The sequence below is a fragment of the Molossus molossus genome, unplaced genomic scaffold (genome assembly GCF_014108415.1).
Source record: "Molossus molossus isolate mMolMol1 unplaced genomic scaffold, mMolMol1.p scaffold_m16_p_8, whole genome shotgun sequence".
In the NCBI taxonomy this organism is placed as follows: Eukaryota; Metazoa; Chordata; class Mammalia; order Chiroptera; family Molossidae; genus Molossus; species Molossus molossus.
This window is the reverse complement of record NW_023425402.1, coordinates 99,520,769-99,536,511: the sequence shown is the minus strand read 5'-3', so window position 1 is coordinate 99,536,511 and position 15,743 is coordinate 99,520,769.

Genomic DNA, 15,743 nt, shown 5'->3' with positions numbered 1-15,743 from the left:
ACTCTCCCATCTTGGATTAGGGATTATGAACCTGGAGTTTGAAGGAGACCCCATTATATTGAATAGACACTGTTAAAACTGTGTTTGTGAATGGTAACAAGCAATGGTGTGGGAGTTGGTTGAACTAGTTTGCAAGAGTTGATTGTTCAAATTTCAGAAATTTTGTGAGCCAGTTGATGTCAAGTTGGTCGGTTGAAGTCAGCCATGGTCCGAATATTTACAGCACGGAAACAGGCAAATGCTACCCATCAGACCCCCCCCCCCAACTTCCCTGCAGGCGGCTGCTAACCATTTCCCAGCACTCCCCTGGAAGAGGGATGTGAGAAGAAAGGGGGAAATGTCATACTATGAGCACTTCCCAGTCTACCCTCTGGGCAATTCGGAAAATGTTAAGGGAGAAAGGGAAAATGTCATTTGGTTTCACTGACAAGCAAACCACTTTTCATCGACTATTTTTGTCTGAGGGGTAAGTGTAATAGTTGGACAAGATTGTTTGGTGTGTTATGGCTCATCAGGAGCCTAGGGCTTGGGTCATGGGCCACGGTTGTCTGAGAAGGGAGGGGCAGTGCAGGGATTTGGAGGCACAGGGAAAAGAAGTTGTACATTTGAGGCACATTGTATCGATGCATGAATAACAGGAGATCCTCTGGAACTGCCTTAAAATGCCCATCCACGTCCACTCTAGAAGATTCCAAATTGTGAAAACGTATTGCTGCCACAATGGGCAATCTTAGTTTTACAAGTGTTGTGATGAAGACCAAGATGTGAATTTCCTCCTGTCTGTCTGTCTATCTATCTATCTTTTTTTTTTTTTTTTTTTTTTTTTAAGGAAAACATGAAAAATAGTAAAAGTTAGGTGGTTCAGCAAAGGGCACCAGAAACACAGGCCCCCTGGAGTGTTGGACAGCGGCAGTGCAGAGGACCAGTGAATGGCACCCACTAATGTGTCCCTGAGTCTGGTCCCTTCTCACACTCAACCAGATAAGATGTCAGGACCTTATTTGCCATGCGAGTGTATGGGTGGAAGGAAGAGCAATGGGAGTCTCAGCTTGTACCTGAACGAACGCACATTTGGAGGGAAGAGATTTTTAGCCACAGCAGCCCTTGGATGTTGCTACCTTCAAATGGAGTTTAGTGATTTCTTCTATGCGTCTTAAGGCTTACCCTACTACTTGTGAGGAAAGGAACTTTACATGGACGATCTGAATGCAGGTGCTATAAAAAGGGAACTGCATAATTATAGAGAACAAACTCATCATCAGAAAATGGAAAAACCCCATGATTATCCGTATTCATTAACATAAAAAAAAAAGGTCTTTGAGACTGTAAATTGGCAGTGCTGTTTCAGACACAACGTCATCTGGGGAATAATTATCTAGGGTCATCACTGAGGTCTCTACAACAACTCTTTAGAAGCTGCTGGCAACTTTGGAGACTTGGGAAAATTCAACACAATGATAATTATTTATTTTTTCATTTTCATTTTAAATGGTGGCAGGCATATGTTTCCTGAAGAATAAAAAAGATACCTTATTCCAGGTAAAAACTCTAGAAGCAAAAATTCCAATGAAACCAGGCTTTTAAGGTTGTTCTTGCATCAACTACAAAATGTTTAAAATGTTCGGCAATAGACATAAAATGATCTAGAATTGGATTTTCATACTCCATGTTTAATAAATTAAAACACAAACTTTTAACAAATGTTTTAAATTGACTTTTTAGAAAGGGGGGGGAGAGAGAGAGAGAGAGAGAGAGAAACACTGATGAGAGAGAGAAGCAGCAACATCAATTGGCTGCCTCCTGCATGCCCCCTACTGGAGATTGAGCCCACAACATGTGCCCTGATTGGGAATGGAACCAGCGACTGCTTGGTGCATAGGTTGACGATCAACCACTGAGCCACACCAACCAGGCTAAAAACAAACTTTTAAACATAGTTCAATGTAGCTCAATCCTGTAAGACAAATGAAACTTAAAAAATTTTAATCCCATGGATTTCTCAAAAGCAAACAAAAAAAGAGGAAAATTCATTTTGAATGGGGAACATTGATATTTGAAAACATGAAGACCTAAAATTTAATAATTTAATAAGGATTTAATAACGAAGTAAGCAGTTACCTGTAGGTTCATGATGCTCGGTCTTGGAAGAACATTACAGCAATGCAAAGGACAAAGGTGAGTTAAACAGTGAATGGAGAAAGATTTCATTTCTATTTTGTCTCTAGGAGCTCCTTGAAAAGTGAGAACTTGAGATGACATCATTCTAACCCCAAGATACTTTAGTCAAGTTAGCATGATCAAATTTTCTGATTTCCTAAAATACTATGGTGAACTGAGTTTTTACCGCATGCACAATTTATAATAAAATAACTCAAACTCATGTGTTTCCCTTTCAAATTCCTTCGTTACTTAACTTAAGGAATGGTTTTATTCATCACCTTCAGCAACCAGACTCTACTGATGTGAAGTATCCTGGATAAATTTAGGAACTATTAAGAATAAATAAAATATGTTTAATATACATCCGTTCCTTTGCAATACACCCTAAACATTTAGAATAACAATTTGCATCAGTTAAAGGCTGGTGAGATCTGTTTCATTTGTATGTATCACTTCCTTCCTCCAGAACAGAAGTAAAATCCACCCATCACTGATCCGTTCTTCCTGACGTCCCTCCTTTTCCTCCGTAAGTTCTGAGCCCTCATTCCCATAACAAACTCAACCTCATTCACATGGCCAAATCCTTATTCCCGTCTGCGTTTTCTTTCTGGCCTCACTAGCAAAACCTGATTACATAGTACACATGTGCTGTACATACATTCTGACATGGGCCGCTTTTCTTTGGAATTTTGTGATAGAACAAATTAAGCCAGAAGCCAAAGAAACAGCATGCTTTTCCTGAATTTGCTTCCTAAAAGTCATTCTTTTAAAAGTGGGTTTCTTCATTTGTATAATTGCCCTTGACGTAGTCACCGTAGTCGGACACAACTGACTTAGGTGCAGTCAAAAAAGTATCTGGACTGAAATATGATGGAAGATGGAAACGCCACGAACTGCCTGGATTCCACTGCGGGTGTAGACTGGAGCCCTTTGGAACGCGATTAACTTCAGGCAAACGCCGTTGACCCGTCTCTAAGTAACTTTTTCTGTGCTCACAGAAGGACTTTGTTTATGAAGAACCTAATTTCATGATCACGTTCCAGCAACCCTATACTTTCCTGAGAGTTGACCCCCACATTCCCAGCAAAACGTTTCGAGCTCCTATTTCTTTTAGGAAATGTATCCTTTCCCCTTTCAAGAACAGAAGGGGTCTTTTAAAACTATGCAGCAAATTTAAAAAGAGAAAGAAAGAGGAAGACAACCTTGATGTGAGCTAATTAAATTAACAAACACCTCCTGTAATCATGTAATTAAAAACACAATACCTAAAGATGAAGCACCACCATCCATTTCTGCTTTCCAGTCCTTCTAGTCTGACTTTAATTCGAGTCCTTGGCACGTGATTACCTGGGATATGTCCCCCTGCAGGCCCCCACCCACTGTGCTGTCAGTCTGATCTCCACGGGATACTATTTGCATAGCTAACAACACAGGAAGGGCCCTCAAATGGTTGAAAGCATAGCCAAGGGGTGTGGGCAGGAAGGAATTGGAGAGTGTGACCTAGAGCATGCTTGCCCAGTGGCCTGCAAGCCTATGCCATCACGTCTCCACACTAACCCTTGGTCACCATCTTTCCAAGCCATGAGGCGTATCCACCTCCTCCCCTCTCCCCATCCCTTTGCTGTGGTCCTGTCCAAAAAGCAAGCTGTTCCCTGGGCCTTCCCTCGGAGCTAGATCTCACATTGGAGAACATGCCTAATTAAATGTCAGCATTGTCCAGACTTGCGCAGGGGTTAAGTGGAAAAAAAATGCAGCAAGAGTTTAGGATTACAGTTGAGGAAGTCTTTACTTACACACTTAAATTGCAAGCTTGATAGAGAGCTGATCTCTGAATTACATTCTGTTTTATCTCTGATGCAAGGAAATAATTCCATTGGGGACTATTATGGAATGTGGGCCAGTTAGGTACCTACATGCTCACCAGATTATTCTAAACCAGGAGGAAGACAGAAGAGCGTGACAGTCTCCGGACAAAGGTATTTCCCTTAAGAGAAGGTGATGAATGTGAATCCTCATATCAGTTACTCTTATTTGTTTCACGAATATCTTAGAAAGAAAGGCTCAAACACTTACTGAGATGTCTGCATACTATGTGCAGTTTCTTGGTTACATATTTACTTACATTCACTGCTTTGAAGATTGTATACAGGTCACCCCACAATGTAGATACATGAATTTTCGATTAATTTCGTGTCTGATGACTTCACAATATTACACGTCTCAAGATTGTTAAAGACAGATGCTCAAACCAGGGTACCCCCCTCAACTTGATACTCACAGCAAGGAACACCTGCCCTTCTACAGGAGAGGCTGGGGTTTACCTCACTGAAGTGCACGCCAGCCACCCCTGGAACAAACCTCAATGGCTTCCTAGTTTAAAATCAAGTTTAAATGTCTTAGCCCAACAATCAAGGCCTAATAATCTAGTTCCTATCTGACTATGTTCTCTATTATTATTAGTCCACCAAAACTTTTCAATTAATCAAGTCTGCCCATAAGTAGTATTCCCACATCGTGTGTGAATGTCTGTGTTTGGGGCTGGAACGTGATTCCTGTGTTCTTTAAGGAGGAGGTGTTCTTGCTGCTCCTCTGTTAGGTTTTCCTCAATGTCCCGCATGGAAGTTCCTCGCTCAGAATGCCCAAACCTTGTCGCCTATATTGTCTTTCCCACAAACTGCAACAAGGACCAAAATCTTGTCCCGGGTGTGCACGCAACGTGTGATTACGGACAAGGCTAGAATAAGACAGTTGAGACTCTGAGGTTCCTAATGCCAGGCTGGCGTGCACAGGGTAGTTGTTGTTTTTCAAAAACCTCAGCAAACGAAACTGATGGAATTGAAACTAGCTATTCAGGTAACAAAATGATTCCCTGATGGGTTCTTTAAAGTCATATCCGGATGAAACTCCAACCAACTGAGCTCCCCAGACAGGGGTGTCTAACCCCTCTTTTTCTAAAAACAACTTTATTTTTCAATTACAGTTTATGTTCAGCTAACTGGTTGGCAGACACATAAGGAATAAACAAGCTTAAACCAGATTAAAAGTAACTTTGGTGCATGACTCGTGTCCCTCCCCACAGATGGGGCATTCTGCATTTTGCTGGATACTTTCTGCTACCTCCTTTCAGCGAGTGAGATGCTGCTGCGAGTCCATAGCTGCTACACCTGAACTGGTGAGTCACAGCTGGCTGGTTTTTTCAGAACTGGGAGGGAACTCAGAGATTGTCAGTATCTTGCAAACAACTGTCCAAATAACTCTTGTCAAGAACAAAACATAAAAATGTCCATTTATTTGTAAATGACCAATGCGTGGAGCGGTTTTTACCATTGATCTTGGCTGCGGGGAGAGATGGACCCGGTGATAACTGTCCACGCAGCAGCTTCCAGCAGTGTGTGCCTGGGTCACAACGGTCACCTGGCGGAGTCGAGAGTGGCTCTTTCTCAGCAGATCTGTCAGGAGAGCTGGAAGTGTGAGGAGGTGAGAAATACCATCCACACCAGCCCACGGAAATGGGGAGGTTCCTGGGCAGTACGGGTGCTTTCCAGTCAAGATTGCAAATGGATTTTTCTAGAGGTGGGAATGCAACATTTTCACTGGAAATGCCCTACACTCCCGTCCGGGCTTGGTGGAGGCGCGGTGGAGGTGGAAAGACGTGGTCCAGCAGTGCCAAAGCATCCCCCGGGTGAACCACTTGAAGGGCAGTCCTTGGGGTAACGGCCTGCCCACCTAGAGTAGCTACATTGTTTCCCTGATGCATAAATACATACATGCGTTCATGAATTCATCCCAGTATTTGTTGAGCCCCGCGACGTGCCAGGACCATGCTAGGTACAGGTAAGCAAAAGAGCTGTCGTTCTAGTCTCCATGGAATTGTCGCATAATGGAGGCGGAGGGATGGACTTCAATGACTCAATATCTAAATCAGTATAAATTGCCAACTGTGGAAATCAAAGAATATTATGAAGATGTATTCAGAGATATTAACCCACTCTGAAAGTTCGAAAAGGTTGTCCCTAAAACTGTCCTTTGAGCCGGGATTGTAAGAATGAGTAAGAGTTAAGAGGGCAAAGGGATAGGTGAAGACAGAGTGTTCCAGGCAGAGGAAACATTTGTATCCAGTGCAAAGGCCCTGAGGCAGGAAGAGGAGTTAGCTACTGAGAAAAGGCTGGAGGGCCTTGAGTGAGGAGGAGACTGAATCAGAGGGTGCTGCTTTGGATGGAGGCTGTGGGTGCTTGATCTAAGTAAATGGCTGCAGGAGGCAGAGCAGTTGGGGTCGATGTCTGAGGGGGAAGGAATCCCAGGTCAGTGTGCTGTGGAGATTAGCGATTGTGAGGCTAGTAAGTCTGCCACCCAGGGCATATCACTCGATTTCCATGAGTTTCATCCTCTTACTCTCTAGAAAAAGATTGCCTTTGTAGGAAAGCCGGGATTGACCCCTGGCTCTCCTACCTATGAACGTGGTGAGTATTAGAAAAATTAGTTAACTACTTTGCTGATCTTCAACTTTTTTATCCAGAAAGTGAGGATAATTATTCCTGCCCTGACTGCTTTACAGAGAGTAGTTGTGGGGGGAAAAAAAAAAGATAATGAATGGAAAAGCACTTTGAAAAATTGGGGAGCATGATATAATGCAGTTAACATGACATGAATGACACTAGTGATAAACTGAGTTTCAGCAGCAGAAATATGGACGGTCCTGAGGGTGAAGCCATGGACAGAAGAGGAGACAAATACTAAACTGAGAGCTAATTTTTGTAATCTAATGGAAATGAGTTAATCTTTCATTCCACACTAATCTACCAAAGCTGGTTCTGAGATTAGGCTGGAAGTTGTCTTGTCTACCTGGTTGACGCCAAGTGCAGCTGGGCTGGTCTCAGCTTCTCCGCCAAATTCCTGTGTTAGCTTCTTATTATTGCACAGCACACTTTCATACAGTTAGTGTATAAAAACAACACCCATTCATTATCTCACAATTTCCATAGGTCAGAAATCTGGCATGGCTCAGCTGGGCACTCTGCTGAGGACCTCCATGCAAGGTGTTGGCCAGCTGTATTCTCCTCTGAGGCTGTGGGGAAGAATCTACTTCCAAGCTCATTCAGATTGTTGGCAGAATTTGATTTCTTCTGGGTTGTGGGACTGAGGTTCTGGTTTCCAGGCTGGCTATTAGCTGAGGGTCATGCTCAGCCCCCAGAGGCCTCCGTGTAGTCCTTGCTGTGGCCCCTTGGTCTTCCATCCTCCAGCAGCGGCACAATAGGTTCTTTCAGGCCTCAAATCTGACTTCTTTTTCCAGTAGCAGACAGAGAAAGCTCTCTGCTCTTAAGAATTTAGTGATTAAATCCGGTTTGTGGATAATCTCCTTATTTTAAGGTCAACAGAGCCATATAACGTAACATCATCATAGGGGTGATACCTCATTATATTCACAGGTTCTGGGGCATAAATAGGGTGTGGACTCTTGGGAGCCGCTTTCAGAACTCTGCCTACCGTAATTTCTCAAGGTGACCCTGATGGAATTGGTACCTAACCTCTACTGGTCTTCATGTCCTCACCTGTACAATGGAGTGAAATCATACCTTGAAACATCAACCTCTACTGGTCTTCATGTCCTCACCTGTACAATGGAGTGAAATCATACCTTGAAGCATCACGGTGTTGGGAAGTAAAATAAGGTAGACATTGCGCATGCCCTCTGCCTGATAGCTCACTCTCAGTTTCGAACCTTGTGAGTCTTCGAACCTTGCTAGCTCCCAATGCCAGAGGGGTTTTCTATTTTAAAAAAAGAGGAATGGGTTCTCTCCCTTCCAAGTGTGGATGTTCGTTCAGAGTTTTATGCTGCTGTATTGCATAGCCAGGATTTAATTTCTCTTAGGTAGCTAAAAACTGATGTATGCTGCACACAGGCATAAATTCCAAGAGAGGAACTCACCGAAATTCAACCTTGGAGTGTTTATGTCTGATCTTAAGAAAAAAAGAAACACGTTATGTCTTGGCAGTAAAAGTAATTTCTTGGTGGTGGTGGGTAAGAGGAAAACAGGAGTTCATGTATAATTACTGGTGTTTAGTTGGTCCTGTAAATTTTATGGGCCGATTCCCTCAAAGTCGACTTGTTTTTAAGACCGCAGGACCTGATGAAAGAAAGCATGGTTCTACCCTACTTTTTTAGACATCATAATTTTTTGCACTGTGATGCTTCATGCGTTCCCTCCATGCAACAGTAAGTTTTTACAGAGCCCCTGTCTTTATTAATATGAATTTCAACAAAAGAGCCAACAGCCCTTAAATCCATCAACTGGCCATAAATATAAGCAGCTGTGTTATGAGTCATTCGGAGATCACACAGTGAATGGGCTACTGTGTTTCCCCCGGGAGACGGAGCACACCCTCCCTGAAATGGTCAGTCTCCCTTAAATCAGTAATATTCGGGTTGGGGGGGTCTGAACTGCAGCTTGTTACAAGTCTTCAGAGGCAACGTGGTAGGTGATGGAGGATCCACAGACCCAGATACTGGTATGAGCTGGAGAAGAATCGCTCCTATTGTGAATCTCAAGCAGCCTCTCAACGGCTTACTGCTCCCCCTTTCTCCAGAGGTGGAAAGGAATAAGTAATTTCTGCATATTCATAGTTGCGTCATAGGAGCACTTTCAGGGTTAATGTAATAACATGAAACAACTGCTTTGACTGGAGCATATTATCTGGTGATCATGCATTTTCTGTGTTCTCCTCGGAGGCGTAAGCCGCAGGTACTGAGGAACAACACGGTCCTGGAAGAGGACAGAACAGGAGAAACATGGTGTACGCTCATTCAGCCGCACACAGCCAGAGCCTTCCAACCCACGGAGGTTCTCCGCTCACTCGGTGCAGTCAAGTGTGGAAAAGAAGCTGTAAAAACCTTGGGAAAAGGAAAATTGAAGCTTCCCGTACCTCTGAGTCACCAGGACACCTTTCCTCTGCAATACCTTGTGTAGAAAGTCACTGGACTTATTGGTGTTTTAAAATGTTGTCTTAAAACAATTGGATCTTCTCCTCTGATGCAGATCTTGGAGTTCAGGGTTACCTTTCTGAATATTCATTCTTACTGCATAAGGCTGAGGATGACCACACAGCAGGTCGATGGAACTGGCCTTCAAGTCTCATCCCAGGAATCACCTTAAAAACCAGCCTGCGTCCCTGATAGGTTCTGTACTTTTAGTTCCGACCTTCTCCCTCAATGGAACACATGCAGTTAATCCCCATAACCAAGGTCTACTAGAATCTGGATGGTCGACACGAGCTCTACCATCCTATTGTCGAGCATGTTTTAATAGTTTGGAAAATGGACAAAATACATACCATGTACCACGGAGTATATAAAAGAGCATGCAAGCTGGAAAAGAAAATTTAGCACTACTTTGAGAGATTTCTGTATTGCCAGACACTGCTAAGTATTTTGCTTGTATTACTCATTAAATATAACAAAGGACCCAATGAAAAAGATATCACATCATCATCATCGTAATCATCACCCCCGTTTTGCTGATAAAGAAATGAGCGCTGGGGAGGCCGGGCATCCCCAGGGCCGCCCAGCTGGCTGGGAGATGCGGGGCTCAGATCTGAGCGAGAACGCCAGGGCCTGCCCGGGCCGGGCGCCTGCAGCGCAGTGGAGCAGCGTGTGATCGGCTCCGGGCCGAAGGCAGCTGGGCTTCCGAGGCAGGCCACACTGCCCATATTGAGACCCAGCTCCTGGTGCAGTGTGGCCTGGGGCCTGCCAACCTCTGGGGAGGTGCACGGGGATGCCACGGTTCCTGTCATCACAGGCGCCACTCAGGGTAACTGCTAAAACAGGGCGCTCCTTCTCCCCTGAGCCAGCCCCGAGGTGGGGTGGGTGGGAGGCCAGGGCAGAGGGCTGCCGGACCTGCAGGATCCCAGGATGCGGTGGTCCCAGGGACCTGCAGCACTGCCCCTCCTGGCTCTTTGGGGAATGACAGGCAGGGTTAGGCATCTCCCTCCGCTGCCTCCTGAGATGCCCCAGAGGTGCCCGCTGGCTGTGCTTGTCCCTCTGAGGAGTGATCAAGGGAACACGTTCCCTTGGGTCATCAGACTGACATCCCCGTGGAGATCACAAGTTTAATAGAGACCCTGAACACTTTCATATGGAGCTTTAAAAATTAATGCTAGAGTGGAGTGTAACTGATATTTGTAATTTACAAGGCTGGATTAATAGAAAGTTATTTCAGAAGAGTACAATGCTCCCTCTTTCAAAATACGTTTTCCTGATGCTGCCATAGCAGATTGGACCTCAGATTCCAGAAACTTCAATGCTGCCTCACCCCTTAGTCACAGGGGCTCTAGGAGGCGAAGGATCGTGGGACCTGCAGAGCTGATGCTCCCTCGGGAGGACGATGGGACACTGTCACCATGCTAGGTGCCAAGCAGAGGCGCATTGCTTCCATGCACAGGAGCGGCAGTGAGCAGGGGGGAGAATTACTCTTGAGGATGATCAAGTCACTTCAGAAACAGAAACTTGAGGAAAGCTGGAAGGTCAGCTCATTTCTCTTCATGTAGCAAATCTCAGCATCCAAGACCTCCAGATTTCATGGAAATCCTTTAAAAGAGATGGGCAGAAGAACCACATCAGGCGCCTGTCCCCTCAGCATCTCTGAGCTGTGGTAATACCCGTGCAGCGACCTCCAGGTGGCCTCATGACCGACTGCTCTGAACCACCTGAACCCCCTTAGACGATTTTCTCATCTTCGTGAAACCTGGCCCCAAAGCAATATGTCATTTGCCTTTGCAGTGAAAGCAGGAGAAATGTTTGTGATATTCGACAATAACTAACACGGACCACATAGACATAAAAAGGAAGACAAACTGTCAGGGGAGGATGGCGTGCCCTCAGCTTGCCCGCGAAGGAAATGACCACGGGTGGAAGCAGCTGTGTGTGTCACTTCAGGAAGGCAAAGCAAGAATCGGTAGTTAACGCATCGGAGTGAGAGCTGATCCTTGGCAGCAGGTGACGTGAAAATGCACTCTAACTTTCCGAGTTTTGGGCTATGGGAGTTAACATTTTTAAAAACCACAAGAAGTGCAAAAGAAGTAAAAAGTGCTCAAAAGCTGTGCTTACCATCTCGATGAAGAAATCTCCTTTATTGTCACGTTTATGAAAATTCACCTGGACGTTTCCAGTCTGTGAGTTGTCTAACCGGCTGCTTGTCTTCCTTGCCCTCTGTCTACAGGGCTTTTGAAGCCTGTGTCCCTTGGTGTGAGAAGAGAATTTTGAGCTAAAAGCAGGCAGGAAAACTTGCCTAATATCATGATCAAATTGGAGATCTGAGCAAGTCATGGAGACGAACTCCCTCATCCGTGGGCAGAGACAGGTTTTCCTTACTGAAATGGGGGTGCAAGTGTCGGGAGGCCCCAGGAGCCAGTGTCCCTCCAGCAGCGGGGGCGAAGGCTTCTCCCCCTCTGTGAGCGAACGGTGGCAGCCCTTATGCTCCACAGGTTTCTCCCTCTGTTCACTTCTGTTCGATGCCAGTCATTGCGCAGAGTGGGGCATCTAGCAGCGATCTCCAGAAGGGCTAAGAACTCCCAGCGGGAAAATACAGGATCAACTTTGTCCTGCATCTTGCAGGGCGTGGAAGGGAAGTCCAAGGTTAGGTGGGCAAATACTTCTATTTACAGAACACGAGAAGCTCCCGTTTCCACGGCAGCATGCCCTCAGGGTTCTGTTCCGTTTCCACCGTTAGGCTTTTTGAAAATTAATTTCAAAACCACAGAAGCAATACATTTAGGTTTGTGAACAGAAAACACATTATAAATTGAAAAGTCCTGGACACATATAGAACAGATTGGTAATGACGGCCAACTCAGTGGAAAGAGGGGAGAGGGTGGATGGAGGAAGGAGGCTGGAACGGGTTGGTCAAAGGGGACTTCAGCCTTATTTGTAACATTTCAATGTTTTACATGGAGAATATTTTTTACTCGTTGGCCTTATTCCTAGAAACCTCTGCCGGCCTGTCTATCATTCCTATAGTTCAGCATTCCCCACTTAGGAGTCCAGTTGAATAATTCAGATTTGGGGAGTTCAGTATATGCTTTTTGACCAAAGGATCGTGTTGTTAATTGTTATTAATAAAAAGAAAGCAGCCTATTGGAGTTTGGTGGCATTAGGATGGTTATATTCTCCACATAGTCTTCCCACAAATAGAAACAATCGTCTCTTCCTCCTTTAGGAGAAGGCCGACCCAAAGCTCCACTTCTGGTTCTCAACGCAAAGCCATTGTTGCAGGCTCCACTAAGTCTCGTTGCAAACGCAGATAGGAGGCTGGGAAAGCCCCTCCATCCACTTCACGCAGAGGAACTGGTTCCAGGAACCAGATGAAAAATAGAGGCCAGGCAACATGGAAGGCAGCCAGCGCCTTTCCCCTTGACCTTCCTGCTTTCGCCACCAGCCCGGTGCCGCCGAAGGACCATGTCTCCCCCAGCGCGGCCCAAACACCGTCCTTGCTCTGACTCCTACTACTCCTTTTTATGTACCTGTGCCCCAGCCACAGGAAACTACCTCCTGCTTCCGGAGGAATCCTGTGCTTTCCCAGAGCTGGCCCCATCCATGCCTGTCCTTCTGCCCACTGCCATCCCACCTGCCCAATGCCAGTCTTCACCTTTCTCAGTCTGTCCACACTGATGTCGTTGCTTTCTCCCCCAACCCCTGTCACCTGAAGGTTCCTCAGGTCTAGTTTGAAATGTAATGTCTCATTGTCCCTTTAAAATATTAGAAACTCTTCAAGGACAAAAGCAGTGTCTAATTTCCTCCTTTCTTTCTGCTCTTTTCACAGATATTTAAAAATAACTCCCTCTTTTTGTCAGACTCACAAACAGCGGTTAATCATCTGTGTCGATGTCTCAAAGGCTGTTCTTGCTTATTGGAAAGGAGCTGGAGTTCTGGCGTGCCAACGAGTTAACAGAGCTTCTCATTTCAGCCTGGAACTCTTGCTTTATCTAAATGATGGTGACATCTTAGGTCTCACGTGTTGGCTACAAAGAAGAAGTTTGGATGTAGGAAGGTGCAAAACTGGTCTAGAATGATTCTTGCTAGCACTTAGAGTCAACCCCCCAAAGGCGACCAGCGGCTCTGATCTTGCAGAAGTTGCTCTTGGTGCTCAGACCAATTGAACAAGCTCCAGTTCTTGCACCCACCAAAGGCAATTTGAAATGAAATCAATGTAACCTTATTTCAATCGATTTTAAGTAACTAATGTTTTTGCATTCTAAAGCATACTAGCTGTTACATCCTGGAATTTTGAATGAAGTTAAGTTTTGGTTTATGCACAGAAGAAAGGTAACATCAGTAGCATAAGCATGATAGTTTACCAGGCAAGTTTTCCTAAGTATTGATTTGAGGCCTGGAACAAATAAACACGATCCTATGCATTTCACAGATGGGTAGTGAGGGGAAGGTGGGGGGGAGAGGGGCAGACAAACGAGGCGAATGCAGAGGGCCACTGCACTGAGCCGGGGTGACAAAACCGGAACAGCTGCTGACCAGCTGCCAGCACCCTTCCCCAAAGGACCTGGGGGAGCCTGCCTGTGGCTCTCCTGGTCCACCAGCCCCAGCCACAGAGCCAGTCTGCCCCATCACCAGAAAAACTGCGGCTGTCGCTCCAGCTGCTTGGCTAAGAGGCCTCCTTCACCTCTGCTCCCTTCTGCTGCTCCTGAGTTTCCATCTCAGAGGCGACCCCACAGGACTTTGCAGTAAAGGTTGCGGATTGTTTTGTGTCTGTTCCTCGCCCTGCTCCCGCCGGCTGGCCTTGCTCCCGCCGGCTGGCCTTGCTGACCACTGGGCCTGAGCCGGGTCACTGCACAGCCTGGAGTGATCCCCAGTGACGCTGGGAAACAGACCTCCGACCCCTGCCTGCTGAGGGTCAGCGACCTTTCTGGTGGTGCACAGGTTTGTCAGAACAATGTCAGCAGGGCCAGCGGGAAAAGTGCTGACGGTCTCGGTGTGGGCAAAGCAGGCCCCTAGGCCGCGGCCCCAGCCCTGATCTCGGCTGTCCCAGCTTCCCCCGGCGGGCTCCCAGCGAGCAGGCTGGAGTGCAGGTCACCCTCAATCAGTCACAGTCTCCTGGTCACTACAAGGAAAGACTGAGCCCAAAGAACGGTATGTATTCTTTGGGAGGATAACAAAGCTAGGCTTCTCTTGATTTTCCCTCCATTTTTCTCTTCCTTTGTGACTTGCATTCTTGCACCTATTCTATTGTCATTCATCTCTATTTAGTTTTCTATTTATATATTTAATATGCAGTCATGCCCTCCTAACATATTTATAGATACTGCTTTGCTTACACCAATACTATGAGGCAAGGCACATGCCTGCAGCTGTCGCAGGAAGTATCTGTCCCACCAGGAGGGAGTGGTCTGCTCAGGTAGCGAGATACCTACACAAATATCCACGCAGATAGGATGCAATAAAATTTAAACCCCCTCACAAAGAACTGCTATTGGAGCGTAGCGATTACTTGCAGACAGCGTGATCAGGGGCGCTCAGGAGGCATAATATTTGGTGCATGAACTGAGTATTGACGGACTCAGGTAGCATGCCATTGATTCTTTGCAGGGTCCAGTGCAAAGTGGACACTCCATAAATCCACGTAGGAAGACCAGCACGAATACTAATGTGAACACAGTAGATGACAAGCAGCCTCATTTTCATTTATTGGTTTGGCAAATGTTTACTGAGCATGCTCTATGGACCAGGTATGGTTCTAGGTGATGGGGATCCAGGAGCAAACGAAGCACAAAAGTCCTGCTCTCACTGAGCTGACCTTCCAGTGGCAGGAGAAAGGTGCTTAAGAAATAAAGCTAACATACCCGGTGGTGTTGGGCACTGAAAAGAAAGTGAAAGCAGGATAAGGGAGCTGAGAGTCGCAAGAGAAGTGTTCATTTAAAGATGGAGGTCAGGAAAGTTCTTCTGACAAAATCCTGATGACACCACCATGTGGATTTTAGGGCTGAGACAACCCAGGTAGGGGTGTAGTAAGTGCAAAGGCCCTGCAGACCGAACATGCTGAGTTTGTCTGAGGAGCACAGATGAACCAATGCAGCAAGTGCTTGAGGAGGTGAATTATAGGAGATGAGGCTAGAGAGAGTGTGGGGACCAGATCCTGTGGGGCTTTGTGTGTGCATCATGGTAATGACTTGGCATTTTATTCTGGGCATTTGGGGCAGAGCAGTGACATGATCTCACATTTCTAAAGACATGCAGAATAATAGACTGTAAAATAGGCTGATCCTGGGAGATAAGCTAAGAATTGTATAGGGTACCTTTTCCTGGCGATGGTGTACAGATACTACACATAAGGAATTCGTTTAGTTTTCCAGGAAACAAACCTGGAGAAGTAACTTGAAATCAGACCATGCGGGTTCTCCCTTGAGGGCTGAGTGAATGAAATTAGATTGTGTTTTGTGGCCAATGAAGAACCATGGAGAGATGTAAGCAGACAAGGAATGAGATTGTTGCTCAGCTTCTGAAAGCTATGAGGGAACACAGGGCTCAGGCCCTGGGACGAGAGGGATGTGCTCCCATCTGCACCCGTCACCTGCCCTACAAT